Source organism: Crocuta crocuta, unplaced genomic scaffold (genome assembly GCF_008692635.1).
Source record: "Crocuta crocuta isolate KB4526 unplaced genomic scaffold, BGI_CrCroc_1.0 scaffold7, whole genome shotgun sequence".
Classification (NCBI taxonomy): Eukaryota; Metazoa; Chordata; class Mammalia; order Carnivora; family Hyaenidae; genus Crocuta; species Crocuta crocuta.
Window position 1 is genome coordinate 8,802,416 of NW_027531904.1, and position 24,028 is coordinate 8,826,443.

At 46.8% G+C, this 24,028-nt stretch overlaps 1 protein-coding gene across 1 annotated transcript in view; it reads left to right on the forward strand.

Moving 5' to 3' along the window:
• Positions 1-2,872: 2,872 nt before the first annotated feature.
• Positions 2,873-24,028, forward strand: part of SH3GL3 (SH3 domain containing GRB2 like 3, endophilin A3) — a 93,250-nt gene continuing 72,094 nt past the window's right edge. The window contains exon 1 of the mRNA XM_077774368.1: positions 2,873-2,968. The gene's annotated coding sequence lies outside the window, so the exon portion shown is untranslated. The remainder of the gene's footprint in view (positions 2,969-24,028) is intronic.

Below are 24,028 nucleotides of genomic sequence, written 5' to 3' on the forward strand. Positions count from 1 at the left end.
ACAGGGAAGGGGCAGAGGGAGGGAGAGAGAGAATTCCAAGCGGGGTCCACGCTGTCAGTGCAGAGCCAGACACGGGGCTCGAAATCACGAAACCGTGAGATCGTGACCTGAGCTGAAACCAAGAGTCAGACGCTTAACCAGCTGAACCACCCAGGCACCCCTGGGGTGACTGTTAATATGCTAGTCCCTGGTGGACAAAGGCGAGAAGGACACTGGACAGTCATCAGTCAGTCATCAGACTGATGCCTCAGTCATCAGGCGTCTTTGCTGGGATGAGATGAGAACAGCCGGGCCAGCCACCAGGTCATGAGCGGGTGCACAAATGTTGTGGGAGGTGTTGGGGAAGACGGATACCCTTTGAAAACCCATTTCATCAGCACAGAAGCACCGAGAGAAGCATGGACCCATGGGCACACCTCGCGTCCCCATGCTCTGCCTCATTCTGCCGCACGGGCATCGCGTGTCTCCCAGATTGAAGGTTTGCAGCCACCATGGTGTGAACGAGGCTGACGGCGCCATTGATGCAACAGCATCCGCTCACTTCCTGTCTCTGTGTCAGTCTTGAGGAATTCTTACAAACTTTTCCATCGTTGTTGTATTTGTTTTGGTGACCTGTGATCAGTGATTATGAGTCGCTGAAAGCTCAGGTGATGGTTACTTTTTTTGTAAAGCAAGAAGTGTCTTTTAAATAAGTTTTGTACGTCGTTTATTTTTTTTCAGATATAATGCCATTGGACATTCATAAACTGCAGGATAGCGTAAAATAACTTTTATGTGCCCTGGGATACCAAAAACTGTATTTGGCTCTCTGTGTTGCCGTATTTGCTCTATTGCGCTGGTCTGGAATCAAACCCACGACATCTCCAAGGTCTGCCTGTCCTTGCAGGCCTGTGTGGTGAGCGTGGGCAGTCCCACATTAGCAGGGAGTGATGACAGACTGGGAACTTACATGTGCCGGGGCCCGGGCCCACTGGATACCCAGAAAAGCAAGAGGTGGCACTTGTCCTTGAGAAGTCTCCACGGGCTGTCAGGAGACAAAGCTGGAAGTGGGAATTCCAGCCTGGGAGAAGATGGGAAGGGCCAGGGCCCTTGCCTGGAATGAGCCCGGCGGCACATGGGAAGGGGCTGTGCTTTGGACGGCACGGCTTCTTTATGACATGACTTCGTTGGACGTTCTGTTAGAAGATAAGCAACACCCAGAGTGTCTGCAAAATAATAAAAAATATGAATATTTGATCTTTGTCCCCAGTTACTGGCACACAGTTCCTAAGTCCTTGGAGTCTGCTGAGTGTCCTCAGTTGATGAGTGGGGGCTGGGAACCCCTAGATAGCTTTAGGTGGGGCTGGTTGCCAGAAAGACCATGGCGCGAGGACTTGGTTGCGGCTTTGAGCCCTACCTTTGACTTTGGTGGGGAGGGCGGCGGAGGGGCTGGAGATTGAGGTCATCACCGGTGGACAACGATTTAATCAGTCATGCCTACCTGGTGGAACCTCCATGAAAACCCTTAAATGAAGAGCTTCGAGGGTGGCGAACACATCGAGGGTGGGGTGGTGTGCCCACAGAAGGCATGGACACTTCCTTGCCCCGTGTACCTTTTCAATTAGGCTGTTCCTTAAGTGTATCCCTTAGAATAAACTAGTTAGTAATAGTAAAGTGCCTTCCTGTGATCTGTGAGCCACTCTAGACTTAACAGACCCGAGGAAGGGACCTTGGGGAACTCCCAACTTATAAGTAGCCAGCTTGGGCTGAAGCATGGGTGACCCAGTACTTGAGACTGGTGTCTGAAGTGGGGGCTGAGCCCTCCAGCTGTGGAGTCTGGTGCTAACTCTAGGCCATTACTGCCAGAATTGAATGGAACAGTAAGACACTAGTTGGTGTTGGAATGTGGAGAAATGATTGTGTGGAGGAAAAACCCACATGTTGGGTGTCCGAGTATTTTTAGTGAAAACAGATCCGTGTCTCTGATGGGTTTAAGATGTAAAGACTGGAACATTGTTGGTCTGGGGTGATGATGAAGGCATTGGCCTCGTCGGGGAGACCAAGAGAAACTGTCCCACTGGAGGCCAGCATGGTTCCTAAGCTCATCCCGTTGGTACGTGTTTCTTGAATGAGTGAATTGGAGGCAAGTGGAAATGACCTTGGATAGTTAACTACAGTACAGTGAAGATCCTTCTCAAACTCAGTGGCTGTGGATCTCCCAGATCTTCCACTTGTTAGGGTTTTATGAAACACTGTATTGGACCAGATCATTCTCTGAATTTAACTTTTGCAAATTCCTTCTGGAACCTTAGTCTGCTTCTTTGGCATGCACTCTGTGGCGTTGCAATCAGCCAGGCGGACTCTTCTTGTGAAATGATGTAGATAAGATTGAGGGGCTCTGACTGCCTCTGTGCTTTGGAATTTATGGAAGCGACAGTGTAAACAGATTCACACATCCGAGATTCAAAGTCAGAAATACATATGGTGGTTGTACTGCTCTGGGATGTGACTGGATCTCCAAAGGAGCTTGATACTTGACAAGTGCTCCAGGAGTGAGGGAATAAATGACATCTTCAGGTGTGTGCTCCAAGTCACGAGTGAACCCTGCTCAGAATCCGCCAGCAAGGCGTCTGGATGACACCGAGCCTGATTTGTTCACTTTGGATTTGCCTGGCTTCCAGCACAGGGAGGTGGTTGGCCTGCTTGGGAATATGTCGAATGAACCAACCTAACCAACCAATGAAAGGGAAGACAAGCTCGTCTCAGGCGAGATGACATTTAATAGTTAGAGGCCCTTCCTGGGGCAGTTGGAAGGAGGCAGCCTCACCTACTGGTTTCGTCAGAAGTTAGAATCAGGATCTGATCGATGTTCTAATTACTTAGTTTACAGTAAATATGCAAGGGGACACATAGAAACAACACCAGTCTGGGGATGGAATCTGCCGAATCGAGAGTGTGGAAATGATAAGGGATAAAGGACACTTTTTCAGTAAGTGTATGGCAAAGAGCAAGACGGGGAGGGAGATGTAAGGGAAAGAGACTTGCAGGACGGGGTGCATGCAGCTGGCGCTCCCCCTCCCCTACATAATGGTGGGTTCTGCTCTCTGGGGACACAGGCACCCTCTGCCCGAGGGCTGTTCTTCATGCCTGGTGAGCAGAGCAGAGCTCTAGAGAATTAATGACCTGGAGAGTTAATGTCCCTCAGCCTCAGCCAGTGATGGACGGGGAGGTGGGCAAATACCCCAAGGTCCTCCTCACCCCTCAGGGTTGGGACACCCTCGGGGATGCCCCACGCTTTCTCCCAGATGCGTCCAGAGGAGCTAGGCTCTATTTGTCCCTGTGGTACGCACCCACTCTCAGCCTCCTTCCCCTCCCTGGCTCACTTCTCTATTATCCCACCAGCCTCCCATCCCAAGTGAACTCTTTGCACCTAAGTCATTGCCTGGGGGCCTTTCCCCATGGGAACCAAACAAGGCCAGAGGCTTATCAGTCCTGTGCAACTTGCAGACCTTATTTGCATCCCAATTTAAACAGACCATGTGTAAAAGAGGCATGAGTCTATTGGGGAGATATGATCACCAACCTGGATGTCAGATGATATTAAGGAATTATTGTTGAATTATTTTAGGTGTGAAAGTTATTTCTGCTTACATTGAAAGAGGAGTCCCTACCTCTTAGAGATACAGACTGAAGGATTTGCAAGTATTGGGATTTGCACTGAAATAATCCAGTGATGGGGGGAGGAGTACGGCGGGAGGGAGGGGGAACTGGTGAAATAAAGGCAAATTCCAACAGTTGTTGAAGCTGAGTGATCACACCGGTCTGTCTACTCTGGTGGTACGTTCAAAATTTTCCAACATAAAATGTTGAGACGAAGTGTGGGAACACCCTTGTGGGCCCCTCTCCTCTGTGGCAAGATTATGCTTTTCCACTCTTGGCCCCTTTGGTTCGAGTGGGGCAGGGGCTCATGAGCTCCCAGCATCTCCGTTCTTGACCCTTCTCACTCCGACAATGCCTCCCCCACTGCATTTCCGTAGCCAGAATAGAGGCCGTGGTACCGCTCAAACATGCTTTATTCTGAAATCTTAAATCCCATCCTACTAGCTTCTGCTCGGAAATCAACCCATTCCTGGGGCATCTGGGTGGCTTAGCTGATTAAGCCTTGACTTTGGCTCAGGTCATGATCTCACGGTTCATGAGTTCGAGCCCTGCATTGGGCTCTGTGCTGACAGCCCAGAGCCTGGAGCCTGATTCAGATTCTGTCTCCCTCTCTCTGTGCCCCTCTCCTGCTCACGCTCTGTTTCTCTCTCAAAAATAAAACAATAAAAAAATGAAAACCCATTTCTCTGGTACTGTTATGTCTACTTTGCAATCTGCAGGGCCCCTTCCCCCCTGTAACGCATGTGATCTTGACTGTTATGTGTCAGAACTGCCATCATAGTTGGGTGGGTGTGGGCCTGGGGCCTGGGGGTCAGGCCGGGTTGTAGAGCTTCTCTGAGGTGATGGTCAGTAACTCCAATGGGGTGTCCAGGAGGAGGAGATGAGTTTGGCCTTGACAGTACTTCAGGAGTGTCATGGGGGAGGGGCAGAAAGGGGGGATGTGGCACCATGATTCTAGGATCCAATAAGAGAAGAGTTCAGTTCTCTGGGAGAAAGAGGTGGAGAAAGCTAGGGTTGTAGTCAAAGTATTACCCACGTGGCCTGGACTTTTCCAGAATGAAATTGGAGCATAATCAGGAAACCAAGGCAGAAGTTTGATCTTGAAAACTGAACACACGGGCTGAGTTTAGGGTGGGTCCACTGCCCCGGGCTCGCCACGGGAAGTCCTGCTTCAGGTAGCAAACAGAATGGCAGCACTCAGCCCCTGGAGGGGGTGGTGCCAGTGCCGTGGGGCTGGCCTCTGATGGGCGCGGTCACTGGAGCAGGTGTGTTGAGGGTGGGCACGGAGGACATACCTGGACGCTGAAGGTCTTTTATATTTGTCTTACTTATTGAGAGGTCTCAGCTCTGTATGTAAGTAGAAGTCAGCTATAGCTTTGTCACTCACTGGCTTCCACTGTGCGGAAGTGAAGTGAATTCTTTCCTTCTAGGGAGGGACCCTGCAGGTACCTTGGACAGAGCCATAGCTTTCCTGACCGGCTCAATTTTTAAGACATTTTTCATTTCTAGAGTTACGACTTCACCTGTCCCCTGTAGCCTGGCTAGAGGGAGGCTCCCGGCTGCGAGGGTGGAAGAGGGCTGTGGCCAGGCTCCGAGGTACCTCTTCCCTCTCCCTCAAGCTGCTCCTTTTTCTGGTGCTGGGTGTGGGGCACAGCTGGGGAGGCCAAGTTCTCAGTGTCCCCCACCTGGGATGGTGTGTGTGTGGAGGGTCCCTGGCCTTGCTCTGGTTCCTCAGTCGCTGACAGCCCCTTCCTCCAGAGGGTCCCACCTCTGGTATATAATCCCACCCTCTTCTCTGGTGCCGTGTCCCCTCGCTCACCCCTGAAGCTACCTGGAGAGCCCCACGGTCCTCTCCTGCTGCATCCTGACTTGTGCCTACTTGCTGAGTCAGGGGAACTACTAGAAACTTCTTTCATACCATGGAGGACCATGGAGAGCAGTGTTCCTTCCTTGAAGGCATCTCTGGTCTTTGCACGTGGTTTTCTTGGAAGGCTCCCCTGACTGGCCTTGGGGAAGGGAAGGTATTTCCATCAGGTTCCATGAGAAGGGGAAGAAATAAGGAACTCCGCTAACACTTACATAGTGTAGTTCTGAACACATTGAATACGGTAATTGATGTAATCCTTGTGACAACCGCATCAAGTAGGCATTATTATCTCCGTTTTACAGACGGGAAATCGGAGGACCAGAGTGGATATGCAGTGTCCTAGGTCACACAGGTTATGAGGGGCAGTTCCGGGACTCGAACCCAGCTTGTCTGGCTTAGGCATTATTTGTTGCTCTCACCCTGAAGGGCCCTTCTCCCCACAAGGCCGCCCCTTCCTCATCTGTGTCCTCTCCCCAGATTTATTTGTAGATTGTTTGGGNGTGCCTGGAAGCTTGTTGGCAACCCTGTGAATGTGTAATATTGTCAGCCTTTGATCTTCAGCTTTGACCTTAGCTGTGATCCCAGTCAATAGGAAAGTTCCACTCAGCTTGCTCTTCCTGATTTATCTCAGCAGCGTGACAGCTCCAGCTCTTTCCCTGGGGCTCTTTTCCCAAAGCTGGTATCTTATGGCTTCTTTTCCTTCCCTGCCGCCAGGCTGCCATTCAGGGCATCCCCCTCCCACAGACCCCTGCACACCCCTCACTGCATCCCCTTTCATGTTTCCTGCAAATCTTGAGCCCTGGAGCAGCCTGACATCTGTCTACTCTCTTGCCAGGGGCTGCTAAGCACCAGAGAGAATCTTGTAACCGTGCTGAGGTTCCAACCGTGTGGCTTCAGCTTCAGAAGGAGTCACTAACCCTTATTATGCCCCCAAATGGCTTCCTCTTCCACTCTCTGTGGTGGCTCTTCTGGACCCACTTGAGCCTCAGGACCTCCGGGCATCTCCTCCTCATCTTCACCTTCTTCTTTATGACCCTTAGTCAACCCTCCCTTGATTCGGTCTCCTTCCAGCCCCTCCCAGCCCACTCCTGTCTTCATTTCAGACTTTTACAAAGCAGGTCTCCACTCTTGCGCCCCCTTCCTTATTGTCACCATCAGCCCGGTGCAGTCTACCTTTCCCTCCGGTCTCGCTGTAGAAATGCTTCAGTTACGCTCACCAGTGTCTCCTAAGAGAATCCAGCAGTCATTAAACAAGTCATTATCTTGTTGGCTTTATTGTGCATATTGATGACCTCCTCCTTGGAACACCTTCTGCTGTGGTTCCCAATGTACCACCCTGCCGGGTAGACTCTTACTGCTCTGTCCACTGCATTTTGTGGCTCCTCTCTCTTAAACTCTGTGATCACTAAGAGTTTGCTCCCGGTCCTCTGTCCTTTCACTGTGCTCCCCTCCCTGGGTGATCCCCCGTACCATCAAGATGACCCATGTGACCTCCTTCTGATAATCCCCAAATCTGTATTTCTGCCTCCTGACATTTCTCTGGAGGCTATAGACAGCCTTCCTAAACATCTCTACCTGGAAGCCCCCCACACACATCTCAAAACTGTCCAAAATTGTGCTTTTTTATTCTTTTTCCCCCCACCCAACCCTTTTCATCACTCCAGTTGCTAGAAACCATACAACTGTTCTTACCCTTTAAAAGCTTGATTGCCCAGGTTTCAATCCTTCCTCCTCTCCTGAGTGGCTGGGTGAGCTCAGACAAGTAATGTAACCTCCCCATGTCTTGATTTCCTCATTTACAAAATAAGGACAGGAAACATTAACCTTCCTCAAAGGATTCATGTAAAGATGAAATTAGTTAATAAAGGCAGACCTCTTGGCAAAGGTCTCAGTGTGTAGTGATGCCGTGTTTTGTTATTGTTGTCATGATTCTATTCATTATTTGACATTCGTTGACTTTCCTTATTTACTTGGCACTGTGCTGGGCACCCACTCCACACCACATTTCTGCACGCCGCCCCCCACCATGCTATAGATTCTACTTCCTAAGTTTTCTAAGATCTGTTAACCCCCCTCTGTACCCATCACTGCCTCATTGACTGTCACCTCCATGGCTTATACACCCTCCTGTGTTTTCTCCTTCTCCAGACCATCTCTTCTACCCTGCCAGGAGGATCTTCTGAAAACACAGATCTGATTATGTCATACCCTGCTAAAAATCCTCCAGTGGGCTCTCAGGGTAAACCTTTACTGCTTCCCATTGCTGCCAGGACTGCCCACCCTCTACCTGCGTCTGCTGACCCAGCGCTAGTCGTCCAGAACCACTTGCGGTTGGGTTGGGTTAGCCCTTTGGATCCTGCCCAGACTCCTCTCTCTGCTGATATATACTTCCCTTCGTCTTCCTTCATTGTTTCCCTGGTAATTGTCTTCCCTCCTTTCAGTACCTTGTGAAGCATCGCCTGCTGCTTTTGTCCTTTTTGCCTCTGTTTTCTGCCCCCTCCATCTCCCACTGGGGCAGTTTGGCTGCTCCATTGCCAGTGTTCTTGTGACACGTACATGCATGTAGATGGACACACCTGGCCTCTTGTGATCCAGGAGCTCTGACTTTCTTGTCCCTTGGTTTTTAATGTCTGAAGGCTCAGATAGAGAGATTTAGGCTGACCAGTATTTTATCCAGGATTTAATTCGTTAATGTCGTAAGTGTAAAAACTGATTCTATGTTAATCTTCTAAAAACAGCTTATAAGTCTTATAAATTCATTTGTAAACCGAGTAATATTTGTGTTAAAAAGAAAAGCACTCATTTTACTTGCTCTTTTTAAAAAAATTTTTAAAAATGTTTATTTTTGAGAGACAGAACATGAGCAGGGGAGGGGCAGAGAGGGAGGGAGACACAGAATCTGAAGCAGGCTCCAGGCTCTGAGCTGTCAGCACAGAGTCCGATGCGGGGATCAAACCCACAAGACTGCGAGATCATGACCTGAGCCAAAGTCGGATGCTTAACTGACTGAGCCACCCAGGCATCCCTACTTGCTCTTTGAATACTGCTCAATTTATAAATTTAACCAATTAAACCATTTAAAGAATTAATACCATTTATGTGTTCCATCGATGAGTTTCTCTTAAACATTTTAAAGGATAGCTACAAGTTCAATGTGTGTAACTTTCATAAGGCTTAAAACTTCGTAGAAGGTAGATACATATACACATATAAAAATGTCTACAAACATTATTACTATTATTGTACCTTACTAATCATTACACCCAATTCAGAATCATTCACACCAGAAACATTTTTATCTCAGTTGTGGCCCCTACAGAATTGGGAACCCGAATGGAGTCAAACTCTATGTTACCGGTTTGAGATCGGGGCAGGGGAGGGGGCAGGGGATCTGGACCGATTTTGGGGCTTCCTTCCAGAAGGATGGTCTAAGCTGGCGTCTTCTCAGTGGGTGCCCCTCCCTGGTATCAAGTGGCTGGCACACCAACAGTCAACGGATGACCACCCTGTTCCTTTCAGCAGGACCTTGTCCAATTTTATATGTTAATTTTCAGCCAATGGTTACCTTTTCCTTAAATAACACATCTTCTAAATGATCAGGGACTTGCTAGGTCTTGGATTCTTGGTTTCACTTTCTAGAAATGTTTTCAGATCTCCAGGCCCTGTGTATTGTGTAATTGTCGTATATTTGTTTGCTCCTAAAGCCCTGAATGCTGATGGGATTTCATGTGTTTTATGCAGGTTGCAGTAACACTAGTTAAAACACTGGTCATTGTTTCTGAGGTTTATAATCCGGATTGTTCTCATTGTTTACCATCCTGTGGTCATTTTCTTGACTCTTCATCACTGAATCTCTGAGCCTAGAGCCGTGTCTAGCGCACGTGCGAGGCTTTCAGTCCACATTTGTCTGGTGAATGACGTGTCTCCCTGAGTAGACTTGAATCTCTGTGAGGACTGGAACTGCCTTGTTGTTTTGCTGGAACTTGGTACAGGCTGGACCTGGATCATGGTAGCCTCTCATTACATACACATATATGAGTGAACGAGGCAGAACTTGCTGAGAACATTAAAACAATTGGACAGGGGAGCCTGGGGGCCTCAGTGGGTTGAGTGTCTGACTTCAGTTCAGGTCATAATCTCATGGTTTGTGAGTTTGAGCCCCATGTCGGGTTCTATGCAGACAGCTCAGAGCCTGGAGCCTGATTCAGATTCTGTGTCTCCCTCTCTCTCCGCCCCTCCCCCGCTCTCATTCTGTCTCAAAAATAAACAAACATTAAAAAAAACAATCAGAGCTTTACTTTTTTGAAAGATTCTGTATTGAACACAGACCTGGAGCATCTCATCAGAGTCTCTCCCTTGCTGACTCCTTTTGACCCTCTCCTTCTGAGCACCTGACTTGCTGGCCACTTGCGGAGCTCTCAAAGCTGGCTGGCGTTCATAGGTGAAGCCCTGGGCCAGCGTGGCCTTTGGGCCCCATAGGCTGCGCCCTATCAAATGCCAGATCTCCCTCCACTTTTGGTCGTGGGTGAAATGCCACATTGCAGAACATGGGGCCTGCTTCCTGAGTGGCTGCTAATAAGGGCTGAAGGGTGAAGCCAGAAAGGTTGGGCCCTTGGCTCCCTTGATCAGCCTTAACCGATGGGACGTGCTCAGAAGGAGCTGCACAAATACATTTTCCTTTCTTTCTCCCTCCTGTGGGCTGCTCTGAGGTGCAGCTTGTCCTTACAGCTCCTTCTGAGAAAGTCTCAAGTCTCGGGTGGACAATGCACCTGCCCGGTGGCCGGCTGCCTCTTCCTGGCTCATCTGGAAGGTGGCCAGTGCCATCACCTGCTGTATTGCCTACTCCCTACTATCTTCCCTAGCGACTCTCTCCGTTTTTCCTCAATCTCACAGCCCTGGGCTTATGTCTCTCAAATGAATTTAACCCTTGCCTCAGGCTCTGCTTTCTGGAAGACACAAGCTAAGAAATACACTTTGGTAAAAGTTATCGTCATGAATTTTAGAATATTTTCCTTTGCCTTCTTGCTGTCTCTGAAACTTAGCACTTTGGGGGAACTAGTTTATGCAGTTAATGACTAGGAAATGTTTCCTTTTTTGTTGTTTTTATCTGATTTTTTTTCAATGTTCCGAAGTTGTGTTGATCAGAAACAGGCAGGAGCTATGCAGTTCTTTGAACGCCAACAGGTTTTTACTCTATTTGTGGCACAGTTAACAGTTTTATGAAGTTTGTGAAAGTAAATCGATTAAATTTGAAATTGACAAATGGGTAAAGAAGGTGTGGTATATATATATATATCAAAAAGAATGAAATCTTGCCATTTGCAATGTGGATGGAGTTAGAATGTATTATGCTAAGTGAAATAAAGTCAGGCAGAGAAAAGACAAATACCAGATTTCACTCATATGTTAAGAAACACAACAGATGAACATAAGGGAAGAGAAGGAAAAAGAAGACAAGAACAGAGGGAAGCAAACCGTAGGAGACTCTTAAATACGGAGAACAAACTAGAGGTTGCTGGACGGGAGGTGGAGGGGGGGATGGGTTAGATGGTGGACAGCATTCAGGAGGGTGCTTGTTGGGATGAGCAGTGGGTGTTATATGTAAGTGATGAATCACTGGGTTCTACTCCTGAAAACAATATGACATTGTATGTTAACTCACTTGAATTTAAATAAAAACATTTAAAATAAAGAAAGAAATTACTTTCTGAAGAAACCTGTACTTTTACATTCTATGAAACTTAACAGTGTAAGCAACCCAAGTTATGAAGGATATAGTTCATATCTTAAATTCTAATTTTGTATTTGTAAAGTGCATTGTAAGCATACTTTTTGACCTAAAAATTATTTTCTCCTCCTGACTTACAAATTAAAAAAAAAAATTCACTTTGCTAATCTTGGTCTTATTTAATATTCTGGAAACAGTTAGAGGTGGTATTATTCAGAGTAGGATTCTTTTTCTTAAAATATTTTTTAAATGTTTATTTCTGAGAGAGGGAGAGAGAGAGCATGAGCAGGGGAGGGTCAGAGAGAGAGGGAGACACAGAATCTGAAACAGGCTCCAGGCTCTGAGCTGCGAGCACAGAGCCCGACGCAGGGTTCGAACCCACAAACCGTGAGATCATGACCTGAGCTGAAGTTGGACGCTTAACCGACTGAGCCACCCAGGCGCCCCTAGAGTAGGATTCTTGGTGTTACCAGGGGAATAGACATTTAAAGGTCAGTTTACTCATTTTCTTATTTGAGTGCAAGATCTCAGTTACTCATCCCGGACATGTGGGAATCTATTTTGCATTTAAGACTTACCAGCCACTTTCTGGACAGTTTGTAGGAGAGGAAGGAAACCCGATGACTCATTAGAAAAATAGCGATTTTTATAAATCATGTTAATTGCTATTTTTCACCTGCTGACAACGCCAATAGAGACCAGATTCCTCTCTAAGAATAATATAAATTTCTCAACTCGAGAATGAGTTAAAATCCTCACCAGATGTAGTTAATTTTTTAGACAGAATGACAACTCTGTGTGTAACTTGTAGCCTTCTCTCCAAGAGTCTGATTTACCGTTTCAGGATGACCTTCTCCCGGGGAGGAGATACCTCCTTTGCCTGTGTGCAGAAGTGGAAAGCAGACCAGAATTTCAAAGCTAAGGGTGTAGGGCGTTTATAGGGCGTGTGATTGCCATAGAGATTTGGGCGCTGCCTCAGAGGCGGTTCTGGCACCCAGAGTGAGTAGGGTGTGTAAGAGTTGCTATATTGGGAGTGTAGGTAGAAACCAGTAGGCGAGAGGGTGAAGCCATGACCTCTGTGTTCAACCGCACCTGCTTCCTGGGTTCAATTTGTGTTGATGCTCCTTCTTCATACATCTCTCTCCTGCTCGCTCAGGAACAGGGCTTAACCCTTCACGCCTGTGTCTCCGGGGGCCCGGGGGCGCTGTGCTTTGGAGGTGACCTATCCATGAATGAATGTGTGTGAGTGATTGGGCCTGAGGTTTTCTTATAGGTTGATTTGCTAACTGTCTTTCTCTTGGGATAACTTGTTCACAATCTTTGCCTGTTCACCCACCGAAGCCTTAAGCAAATTGAAGCCTTAAGCAAATTCAGATGAACTCCCAGCATACGTGCCAGAGACTCCTGTGACCGGCGGGTGCGGGAACCTAACCCGTATTTCCACTGGGAACGCTGGCCCAGCAATCACTAATGCAGGGTCTGAGCTGGGTTTGTAGAACATAACTTTGTGAATAACGAGAATCCCCCATATTTGCGCTGCAGTGTCAGGGCTGTGAGGGACCCACGGTTGTGAGATCGTACTGCTGAGCTCAAGGGGCTCTCGTTAAATACACATGCTTAAAAAATGTAACCCTCTCAACCTAGGGTGCTGACATTTTCCAACCTGTAGGTGAGAACTTTATACCTCTTGATTTTTCTGTGTTTAATGCTTTGGATCATTTCATTTTTTTAAGTCAATCATGTATTTCACACATCATCTTGTTCATTGATGAAAAATTATAAAATACAATGAGAAACTAAGAAAAAAGCATCTCCATCTCATTACCACGTATTTATGTTAATCTTAATATTTGGTGTCTGTTCCATATGATTACATTTACATTTGTTTGTGAAAATATAAAAATAACGTATACTGGTTTGGAGCCGGTTTTCCTCACCTCACATGTTGTCACCACACTTTTATACACTGATGAATACAAATCCACATCATAATTTTTAGTGGCTGTATAATGTGGATATCCTGTAATTTACTGAAGTAGTGTCTTATTGTTGGATATTAACTTTGTTTCCAATGTTTTGCCAATAATCAAAATTGAGTGCTGTGTCAGGTGATAAATTTAAGATGTTGATATGTACTGCAGCCTCATGAGACCTGAGTCAGAAACCCCCGCCCTCGCACCCCCACCGCAGATAGGATGCTTCTGGATTCCTGAGCTTCAGAAGCTTTGTAAGATAATAAACATTTGCAGTGTTAAGTTGCTGAGTTTCAGAGTAATCTATTACACAGGATAACAAATGCAACTATTCCGATTTTTTATAGTAATGGTTTCCTTGCTTATAATTATAGTTTTACCACATATGTGTGTGTGTGTAAACAATACAGTTTAGTGTTGCATATTATTTTTAATTTTTATGCATGAAGTCGTACTATATATATATATATTTTAACGTTTATTTATTTTGAGAGAGAGTGTGCCTAAGCAGAGGAGGGGTAGAAAGCAGAAAGAGAGAGAGACTGAGAGGGAGAGAGAATCCCAAGCAGGCTCCATGCTGTCAGTATAGCGCTCAATGCAGGGCTTGGTCTCATAAACCGTGAGATCATGGCCCAAGCCAAAATCAAGAGGTGGCTGTCTGAGCCACCCAGGTGCCCTTCATACTATATTTATTAATTGGGTCTTGCTTCAGTATTATGCATCTATGTTACCCATATAGTTTCATTATTTTATTATTATTTTATATGCAGCCTAGAAATCCACTGTATAAACACTCCACTTATTTAGGTGTCTTTTCTCCTATTGATGTTCATTTGCATTGTTTTCCAGTTTGGTGGGCTGTTATTAACAATGTTGCTGTGAATATTCTGGACACATTTCCCATGGCACGTTTCGCAGGTTTTCCTCGTGGTACAATAGCTTGGTTAAAGGGTGTGGGTATCTTTATCTTTCCTTTAACTTTACCAGATGATGTCAGATTATTCCAATGTACACTTTATGTATACTAGATACTAGTTCTTTCCTCTTACATGTTGTACATACATCTTTTTCTACTCCATAGCTTGCCTTTTCAGTCTCTAAAGACAATGATGTCTTTTGACAAAATTATTTTTTAAAATTTTAATGTAGTAGGATTTTTTTATAGTCAATTTTATTATGGTTTCTGATTTTGAAAATATATTTAGAAAGACCTTTCTGCTCAGATTATAGGATTATACAAATATTTAGCTACATATTCTGGTTTTATTTTTATAGTTTTATTTAAAAAATAATTACACCATTAGTTCATTAGGAATCTTTCTGACGCTGTGTTGATGACAGCGTTCCCTCCTCTTCCCCCCGCCAAGGTCATGAACATGGTGAGTGAGGTTACAGACTAATTGGACCCCTTCCTATCAATCTTAAATGCTAACTGTATTATGAAGTTGCATCCTGTGTATATTGGCTTTATTTCTGAAGTTTCTGTTTCGTTTGTTGTTACTTATGTTGATTTAGGCACTTTCAGCTTTTTAAAATTACTGTGGCTCATGGCACATCTCCAGTAAGACCTGTTCCAATTCTTTGGTGCTCTTCCTCAGCAGTCCTCACATTTTTTTTTTTTTTTTTACATTTTTATGTTCAAGAAGAGTCCCAGGATTCTTTTGTCCATTTTCTCAAAATATTAACATCGGAATTATTGTGGGGATTGTTATAGGTGTATCTGGGAAAATGGACTTGTTGCAGATTTTGGGGTTTTTTTGTTGTTTATTTTTAATGTTTTTTTAAAAAATTTATTTCTGAGAGAGAGAGAAAGAGAGAGTGTGAGCAGGGGAGGGTCAGAGAGAGAGGAAGATACAGAATCTGAAGCAGGCTCCAGGCTCTGAGCTGGCTGTCAGCACAGAGCCCGATGCGGGGCTTGAATCCACGAACCGTGAGGTCCTGACCTGAGCTGAAGTCAGACGCTTATCCGACTGAGCCACCCAGGCGCCCTTTAGTCGCAGATTTTGAATCTTCCTGCTTACGAACGTGGCATGTCTCACCATTTGCTTTAAAATTCTTTTATGTCCCTCGGTAAGATCTTGCAGGTTTTATTTCAACGTGAGTCTGTCAAGTTCTTCTTCAGTACTCTAAGTATTCTTCTGTATTCTTAATATTTACTGTTGGTGGCGTGAATGGCCTCTTTCCCCTGAGTGTTTTCTGATGTGTAGCTTTCCAACCACTTCTTCCACTGAGACCAGGGGCTTCTGAGAACTGGCTGAGAGGCTGGGCACCACCCCAGCTCTGCCCTTACCTGTTTACTATAGTAGGTTTTATGTATATAAACACTTCTGTTTAAAACAATATTTTCCTGACTATTACTAAAATTTGAAAATCTATTTTTGTGCATATATTATTTTAAAGTTTATTTATAATTTTTTAATGTTCATTTTTTGAGAGAGACAGAGCACAAGCATGGGAGGGGCAGAGAGAGACAGAGACACAGAATCCGAAGCAGGATCCAGGCTCTGAGCTGTCAGCACAGAGCCTGACACGGGGCTCGAACCCACGAACTATGAGATCATGACCTGAGCCGAAGTTGAACACTTAACCGACTGAGGCACCCAGGTGCCCCTCAAGCTTATTAATTTTGAGAGAGAGTGTGTGGGAGGGGCAGAGAGAGAGAGAGAGAGAGGGAGAGAGAGAATCCCAAGCAGGCTCTGCACTCTCAGCACAGAGCCCAAAGCGGGACTTGATTCCACAAACCGTGAGATCATGACCTGAGCCAAAATCAAGAGTTGGACGTTTAACCGGCTGAACCACCCAGGTGCCCCAACTGTATATATATTATTTTTAACTAATGACCTTTGCTGGTATCTTTTACTGATTTTAATTTTGTGTGTGTGTGATTCATCTTGGATATCCAGGTATTCATTCATTCATTCATTCATTCATTCGAAGCATATTTATTGAGTACCCACTGTGTATAAATACTTTTTTAGGTGCTTGTAATGTATTTGTGAATACAAATGAATACATTGTATGGTAAGTTCAAAAGTGCTGAGGACTCTGCACAGAAAGAAAATGGACATGTGTGGGAGTGCTAGAGGGAACCGTGGGCAGTCGTGTTTAAGGTAGGGCAGTCAGCACTGGTCCTGTGGACAAGGTGATGTCTGATTGGAGGAGGAAGTTGGCTGTGCAGGTATTTGCTGGAAGGGTGTGCTCTGCAGAGGGAACAGCCTGAGCCAAGGCCTTGGGACAGGAGGTACCCGAGGGCTTTGAGGACCAGGAGTGAGAGCGGCTGGTGCAGAACGGGTGATGGGGAGGAGGGTGGTCAGGGAGGATGGGAGACCCTTCACGCGGGGCCTCGCTTTAAAGGCTCTGCGTTCACACTGAGTGGTGAGGGGGGGCTTCTGGAACATGGCAAGAGCAAAGTAGATTTAAATTTAAAAAAGGTGTTCTGGGGAGCCTGGGTGGCTCCCTCGTTAAGCATCTGACTTCAGCTCAGGTCATGATCTCACAGTTCGTGAGTTCAAGCCCCGCATTGGCTGAGGATGAGCCCTGCTTCAGGTAAAACACGAGCCCCGGGTGATCCCCACTTTTCCTTCTCTCTCTCTCTCTCTGCCCCGTGTGGGATTCTTTCTCTGCCCCTTGCTCACTTGCGCACGCGCGCTCTCTCGCTCTCTCTCTCTCTCAAAAAATATCATTCTGGTTGCTCCATGCGAATAGACTTTACTGGGGCAAAGGTAGAAGCCAGGAAGCTGTTGGGAGGCTGCCATTGCAAAGGCGACAGCCTTTGTTGCTGAGCTTTTATGGAATGGACGGTTTAGTTTTTTATACACATGGAGTATGTTATGCTTTGAAAATGCACACGCATTTAAGAAATTCACATTTTATTTATTTATTTTTTGAGAGAGAGTGTGTGAGCCAGGGAGGGGCAGAGAGAGGGAGAGAGAGAGAATCCCAAGCAGGCTCCATGCAGTTGGCGCAGAGCCCAACACGGGACTCATTCCCATGAACTGAGATCGTGACCTGAGCCGAAATCAAGAGCCAGATGCTCAACTGACTGAGCCACCCAGGTGCCCCAAGAAATACACGTATATTTTTAAGGAAAGGGATGGGACAGAGGAGTGAGTGCAACAGAGTTGTCTGTGAAGCAGGCCGCTGTGCTCAAGCCTTGTCCTGCGTGGAAAAGAGAAGGGAAGGGAGGCTGATGGGTGTCGGAGGTGAGGAAGCAGGAGGCGTGCCCTGCGAGTGCTGAGATCAGAGCCCACGGATGTTATGGGGTGCAGTTCCTCTCTCCCACACCTCATGGGGGACACCAGGGACTTACGGTGAAGTCCCCATTTTGCTACCCACTGGCCACTCTGGATTTAGCTTTAAATTAGTGTTTACTTTCTGTCGTCTCCCTTGTCCTGAGCAACTCACCCAGGAGCTTGGAACCGCTCGGGAATTTGTTGCTCGATAGTGGGAGTCAAAACAAAACATCGTATTTCAAATCCAGTTGTCTCGGTGTGTTAAAGGTTGGTCTCTGTTAAATTGAACAGGTTGGGTCGGTGCTGGTGCCTGTTAAACTGAAGAACCATGTTTATACTTTTAAGAAGAGGATTTAAACTTTTGGAGAAGGAGAGAGAGCAAACTTTTTTAAAGGATATGCTGGTTTTATAATGCCTCCCAGATGATCAAAAAATATGAATAATCCAGGGGTTTAACACTAGAATTCATAGGGACTCTTTTTCACTGTCTTAGAGGAGCTCATAATCACTTTGGGGGTTCCACCGTCACCCCCAATCTCAAAACCGATTTTAAGTCACACCCTTGGAAAATATTCAACCAAGAGCAGCGCCTAGGAATATTTGGGGTGGAGTTTGTTTGCCTTGGTCCTTTTGCTGTGGATCACACACCCCTTCCACCCTATCAGATCATGCCCAGTGCTCGGCTCGGAGTGAATGCGTATAATGTATGGGTTCGCCAGTCGACCTTATGTTGAAGGAAAAACAGAAGAGGGTGTCATGGAAGCCTTCAGGATTTTTTTTCTGCTTTGGTAATACAAAGTGCTTTTTGTTATCAATGCATGTGCAATCAGACAACTTCATCCACAATGCACAGCAATTCAGCGATATAGCTCTGCCTGGTGCAGAATACCTCATTTTGTATAGAAATGCAGAATCGCTTCATGTAGATGGAATAGAAAGAATCTTTGCTTTATTCACATATGAATAAAACGTCTTTGTTCATGGGAAAGAAAAGTGCCTCTTATTGTTTAGAAGCTCTGTGAATTTTAAATTAAGCTGATGGCCCACTATATTATATCTTTCAGGGGAAAAAATAGCTTTTCTTAATATGAGTTTGGGCCCTAATGCCTAATTTGGTGGCCTAAAATGGTTTTTGCTTTGCAGTTTGGTTATTACATAAAAGACCTTACGTTTGTTTGCCTCAGCTGTCACCTCTCAGTGAGTTATCAAAATTTTATAATTTTATCTCAGAATTTTTGTGTTTATATTCATTGTCCCACATAGTATTTGAAGCAGCTTGTAAGAAATGTAAAAAGTAAAATGTTAACTAGAATAATGATCGTGATCAGGGAAACTATAAATACATCGTGATAAAGTCAAGGCTCGTGGGGTCTGTGGGAATAGATGTACATGTAAACACACCTGTAAAAAAGGCCAACCCAGTTGCTATTGTTGATTCTCAGATTTGATGTTGAGCTTCCTAGCAGCCAAAGGGAAAAGAGGGAAGCAGTCAGTTAATCCTCTCTCTGGCTCTGCAAAGAACTACTTGACGCGTGCCCACCACCCAGCAGGGGTATGGCATTCAGGCTTTCCCAAAAGAGAACTGGCCAATCAGAGGAGCAGAGTGCATAAAAGGATGCCTTGGGCGCTGGCACCCCAGGGTCTGTGCCTTCCTTCCCCTCCACGGGCGGCATCTGTTCTGCGGAGCCCCCTGCAGGGCTACGGGTAGAAAGAGGGCTGGCGAGAGTGCCTGGTGCAAACTCCTACAAGCTCCATGCGTAGATTCCTTCTCTGAAGTGTTCACTGGTCCTCCACAAAATGAGGAAAATAAGGACAAATACGGAAAAAATGAGTTCCTATCCAATCTGAATTTACTTGATTTCAGAGATCATGTTCTACTTACGATTTTAGTATTTAAAGGAAGCAGCAATAGTTTAAAGAAAGAAGCATTGAAGTAGCCTTTCCTAAGAAAATGAAGAGTTAGAAATGCTTTGTTGTATGAAAGCAATAATGGTAAATTAGTAATGATTACCGTAATGTTTTATATTTATCATTTATTTTATAAAACAAATACATATGAAAGTTTTTATGAACTATTTTGTAATATATATTTTATAGTACATACATAATAAATTTGTAATAGTATATTTATTATGCTTATCATTACTAGTACTACTGTTGTTATTTACTGCCTTTAAAATCCCAAAGTTTTGTGGGTGCGCCTGGGTGGCTCTGTCGGTTGAGCATCCTACTATTGATTTCGGCTCGGGTCATGTTCAAAGTAAGTAAACATTGAAAATGTTTGCAAAAGCATTTAAACCTTTAGAAAGTTGACAAGCTCCTGTTCTCTTGGGCTGTGAGCATCCCTAACCTCCGGCCTCGTCTCCGGGGTCGTGATGGAAGGGCCCCATTCTGCTCTCCCCAGGCATGTGTGTTCTGCCGCCACCCCCAATTCACCTTGCTCCTGAGAAGCCGCACCCGTACCTTTGCCGTCTGTCCGGGGACCTTCCCCTCGCACCCCCCCCTCCGACCTGGGGGGTGTGGGGTAGTGCCTTTGTGTTGCAGACGTATAAGCTCAGGGGTCCCGGCCAAGAGGGGAGTTTGTCGCTTGGGCAGTACTGGACCCCAGAGGGGCCAGGCCCTCGGATGGACAGCCGCGCATCCCCTGGTTCTGCGTGGGGTCGGCAGGACACACTCCCAGCCATGGGAGTGTCACGTGGGAAAGCAGGGGTCTGGGGGTCTTCAGACCTGGGTCCCACCTGGGAGGTCTGGATGTCCCTGCCGGGTCCTCCCCACGGCCTGTTACTTCAAGGGGCGTGGCCCGGGCTGCTGCGGAAACCTTCAGGAGCTCTTACTGCCGGTGCTGGGGCGGTGGGCGAGGCTTCAGTGACGAGGGTCGTGGACATTAGCTCCCTACCGGTGGGAGAGACAGCGTCTGTTTAAGGCCATTAAAAGGAAACCCCTTGGGTAAAGTGTACTTAATCTTTGTTTTCTTAACAACTCTACGTTTATTTAATATGAATCTAATTTCTTGCCTTCTTGAGGTCCACTGACTCTTGGAGTCATAAGCCTTCTGGGGATTTAGGTTCCAAAAAATTTACTTCCAGCAGCACACACAGTGTGAAAGCGTGACGCTCTTCTTGTTCCCCACGTCAGCAGAGCTGCCCCTGGGTCTGACGAAGCCACTTCAGTTCGGTTTTCCTGCAGATTAGAGTTAGGAAGGTTTTCTGTCTCTCTGTTCCTGTGAGGGCAGCCCAACTGTAGTCCTGTGCTGGCCCTCTTCTCCCTGACCTTGGCCCTCTTCTCCCTGACCTTGGATCTCTTCTCCCTGACCTTGGCCTTCTTCTCCCTGACCTTCGCCCTCTTCTCCCTGACCTTGGCCCTCTTCTCCCTGACCTTGGCCCTCTTCTCCCTGACCTTCGCCCTCTTCTCCCTGACCTTGGCCCTCTTCTCCCTGACCTTGGCCCTCTTCTCCCTGACCTTCGCCCTCTTCTCCCTGACCTTGGCCCTCTTCTCCCTGACCTTGGCCCTCTTCTCCCTGACCTTCGCCCTCTTCTCCCTGACCTTGGATCTCTTCTCCCTGACCTTGGCCCTCTTCTCCCTGACCTTGGCCATCTTCTCCCTGACCTTGACGCCTCTTTCTCTCTGTCTCCTTTCTCCCCCTCCCACCCGCCCTCCTTCCTTCTCTTCTCTTTCTCTCTCCTTCTCGCTCCTTCTCTCTCTCTCTCTCATACACACACACACACACACACACACACACACACACACACACTGCAATCCTCCTGTTTCCCCACTTCTGTGTAGCTGTCACCTTGCTGCATCTCTCTCCCCACCAGCTCCCTCCAGACCCGGCGCCCTCCTGCGTGAGCACTTAGAGAATACTCAATACCTACGTGAAGGAGCCGCCAGCGGCATCTTTAAAAAGACTGTGTCCTTTTTCACTAGTCCTCTTTGGAGAAACTCAGACACTGTTGGGCCGTTTGCCACACCCCCTTGCCCTTTCTCTCCAGCCAGGTCTCAGTGGCCGCGTGACGAGGTAGAGTCTGCGGTGCACAGCCATCGCGCTTTTCCTGTCGCGTGGGTGTGCTCCTCTGCGGCCGTGTTTGTGGGGTTTCCCCGGCGCACCTCCTACCAGTGGTGCCTGAAGCCCAGCGGAGTTCACAGGTCTGCAGTGGGAGGCAACTTGGAGAAATTGTTTAACTGAGACAGAACTAGGTCATGGTTTTGAATTTTAAGCTTGTAGGGTGTGGGGCACCTGGGGGGCTCAGTCGGTTAAGCGTCTGACTCTTGGTTTCAGCTCCGGTCATGATCTCGAGGTTTTGTGAGTCCGAGCCCCATGTCGGGCTCTGCGTTGGCAGCATGGAGCCTGCGGGGGTTCTCTCTGTTGCTCGCTCTCTGCCCCTCCCCCATGTGTGCTGTCTCTGTCTCTCTCAAAATAAATGAACTTAAAAAAAAAAACAAAACACCTTGTAGGGTGTTAATTACTTGGTGGTGGGAAGATTTGTTTTCCTGAGAGGTCAACCGGGACTGTGGAATAAAGACCGTGGAGCAATGCAACATGGCATCAGAGCTTTCCTGATCCGGTGGAGCCACGTTGGCTGTGTCACCTTCTGTGTCCAGACACGTGGCATGTGCATCCCATGGTGCAGTGGCTCATGCGTTCCCTTCATGGGGAATTCCCTTCCCCCNCCCAGGAGGTTCCCACCCCTCCTTCTCGGGCTCATGAATCAGCTCCAGCAGCTCACAGAACTCAGAGAAACTTTGTATTCACTACATCACCGGTTTGTCACCCAAGGATGTCACTTGGGAACAGCCAGATGGAGGGGACGCGCAGGGCGAGGTGTATGGGAAGAGGAGAAGAGCTTCCGTGCTCTCCTAGTGAGCCACTGTCCCCAAATCTCCGTGTGTTCATCAGCCCAGAAGCTCTCCAAACCCTGTCCTTTTGGGTTATTGTGGAGGCTTCATTAAGCAGGCACGATCGATCAAATCATTGGTATTTTGGCAACTGATTCTCCCCTCCCCTGGAGGTTGGGATTTGGACGAAAAGTTCCAATCCTCTGATCACTTGAACTTTCTGGTGCCCAGTCCCCTCCCGAGGCCCCGACCCTAAGTCATTTCATTAGCATAAACTCTGGTGTGCTCTAGAGCGAGTCCTTGTGAATGAACGCCCAAAGATGCTCCTATCAGGAAATTCCGAAGGTGTTCCGAGCTCTCTGCTGAAACCCGGGAGGAAGACCACATACATTCCTTCCAGCACAGTAGCTGAGGATCTGTTTGTGCTTGTGCGTCTTGTGACCCTGTGTCTTAGGCCAGACTTCTGCCACCTGGGTGTGACCCCCTAACATGTCCGTGTCCTAGTCCGTGGAACCTGTGAAGGTCACTGTCTATGCCAAAGGAATTTTGCAGATGCGATTAAATTAATTAAATTAAATTAAATTAAATTAAATCCAGTCTTGAGAGAGGGGCGATTATCCCGGATGACCCGGTTGGGTCTGATGTAGTCACAGGGTCGTTCCAGAGCGCTGGCAGAGCAGAGGAGAAGGCAATGTGAAGATGGCAGCAGGAGGTTGGGGTGATGTGACTTCGGGGCCAGGGGCCAAGGGATGCGGTGGCTTCTAGAAGCTAGAAAAGGCGAGGAAAGGGATCGTCACCTGGAGCCTCCAGAAGGAACAAGAGCTGTGGACACCTGATTTTCGCCCTGGGAGACACATTTAGGCCTCTGACCTTCAGGACTGTAAGGAAATTCATCCGTGCTGGTTTAAGCTGCTAAGTTTTGGGTAATATTTTATAGCAGCGGTAGAAAACAAGTATGCTGGGGGAGGGGTGGGGGGGTGCCTAAGTAAGAGCTTGAGCTTCGGATAATCATCATTAGCATTTCAAATACACTGTTTTCACACTTCACTTACTCCCTGTGCCTTAATTTGGTCCCTGGCTTTGATCACCTGTGTGACAAATGGAACTGCAATGAATTTCAGAGTCGACAGGCAGAGTGCCTGAGATCGCCACACAGAGACGATGTGCATGATTTGGAAAGTGTCTTGCTTGCGAGGGCCTGGCGTTTGGTGGCGAGTTGTGGCCCCTGGGGGTGACGTGGGGGAGGGGCAGGGGGAAGAGTGAAAGCTGATTCCCAGGCTAGGGGTTTCCCAAACCCGTGTGAAGTAGGGACCCCGGTTTATAAGGAATTCCTTGTGTTGAGTTCAATTTAGTTTTATAACCAATATTGTTACTTAAATATGTGTAAACATAAAAGTGAGCGTTAACTCAGACTATGGCTTTAAGGCAACTATAAAGTCCAAAGTTATTTCGAATTAAATGCAAATAAAGCTGCCAACCCAGTTTTGCATTTATTTGCTGAATCTAAATGGAGGTTCTCAACGTGACTACGCACACACTCGTGAGGTTCTAGTGCGCCTTGTTTCGGCAGAACCACATTTAATTCACTACCAAGATATTATGTTGGGAGAAGCATATGTATTATGGAACTTCACTCATCTGTCAAGAACAGTTTTCAAACCCAAATGCAAACATTAAGTTGATTCTCATTTGTTTTTTACAAAAAACTTTTAAAAATGTTTTTATTTACTATTGAGAGACAGAGACAGGGCATGAG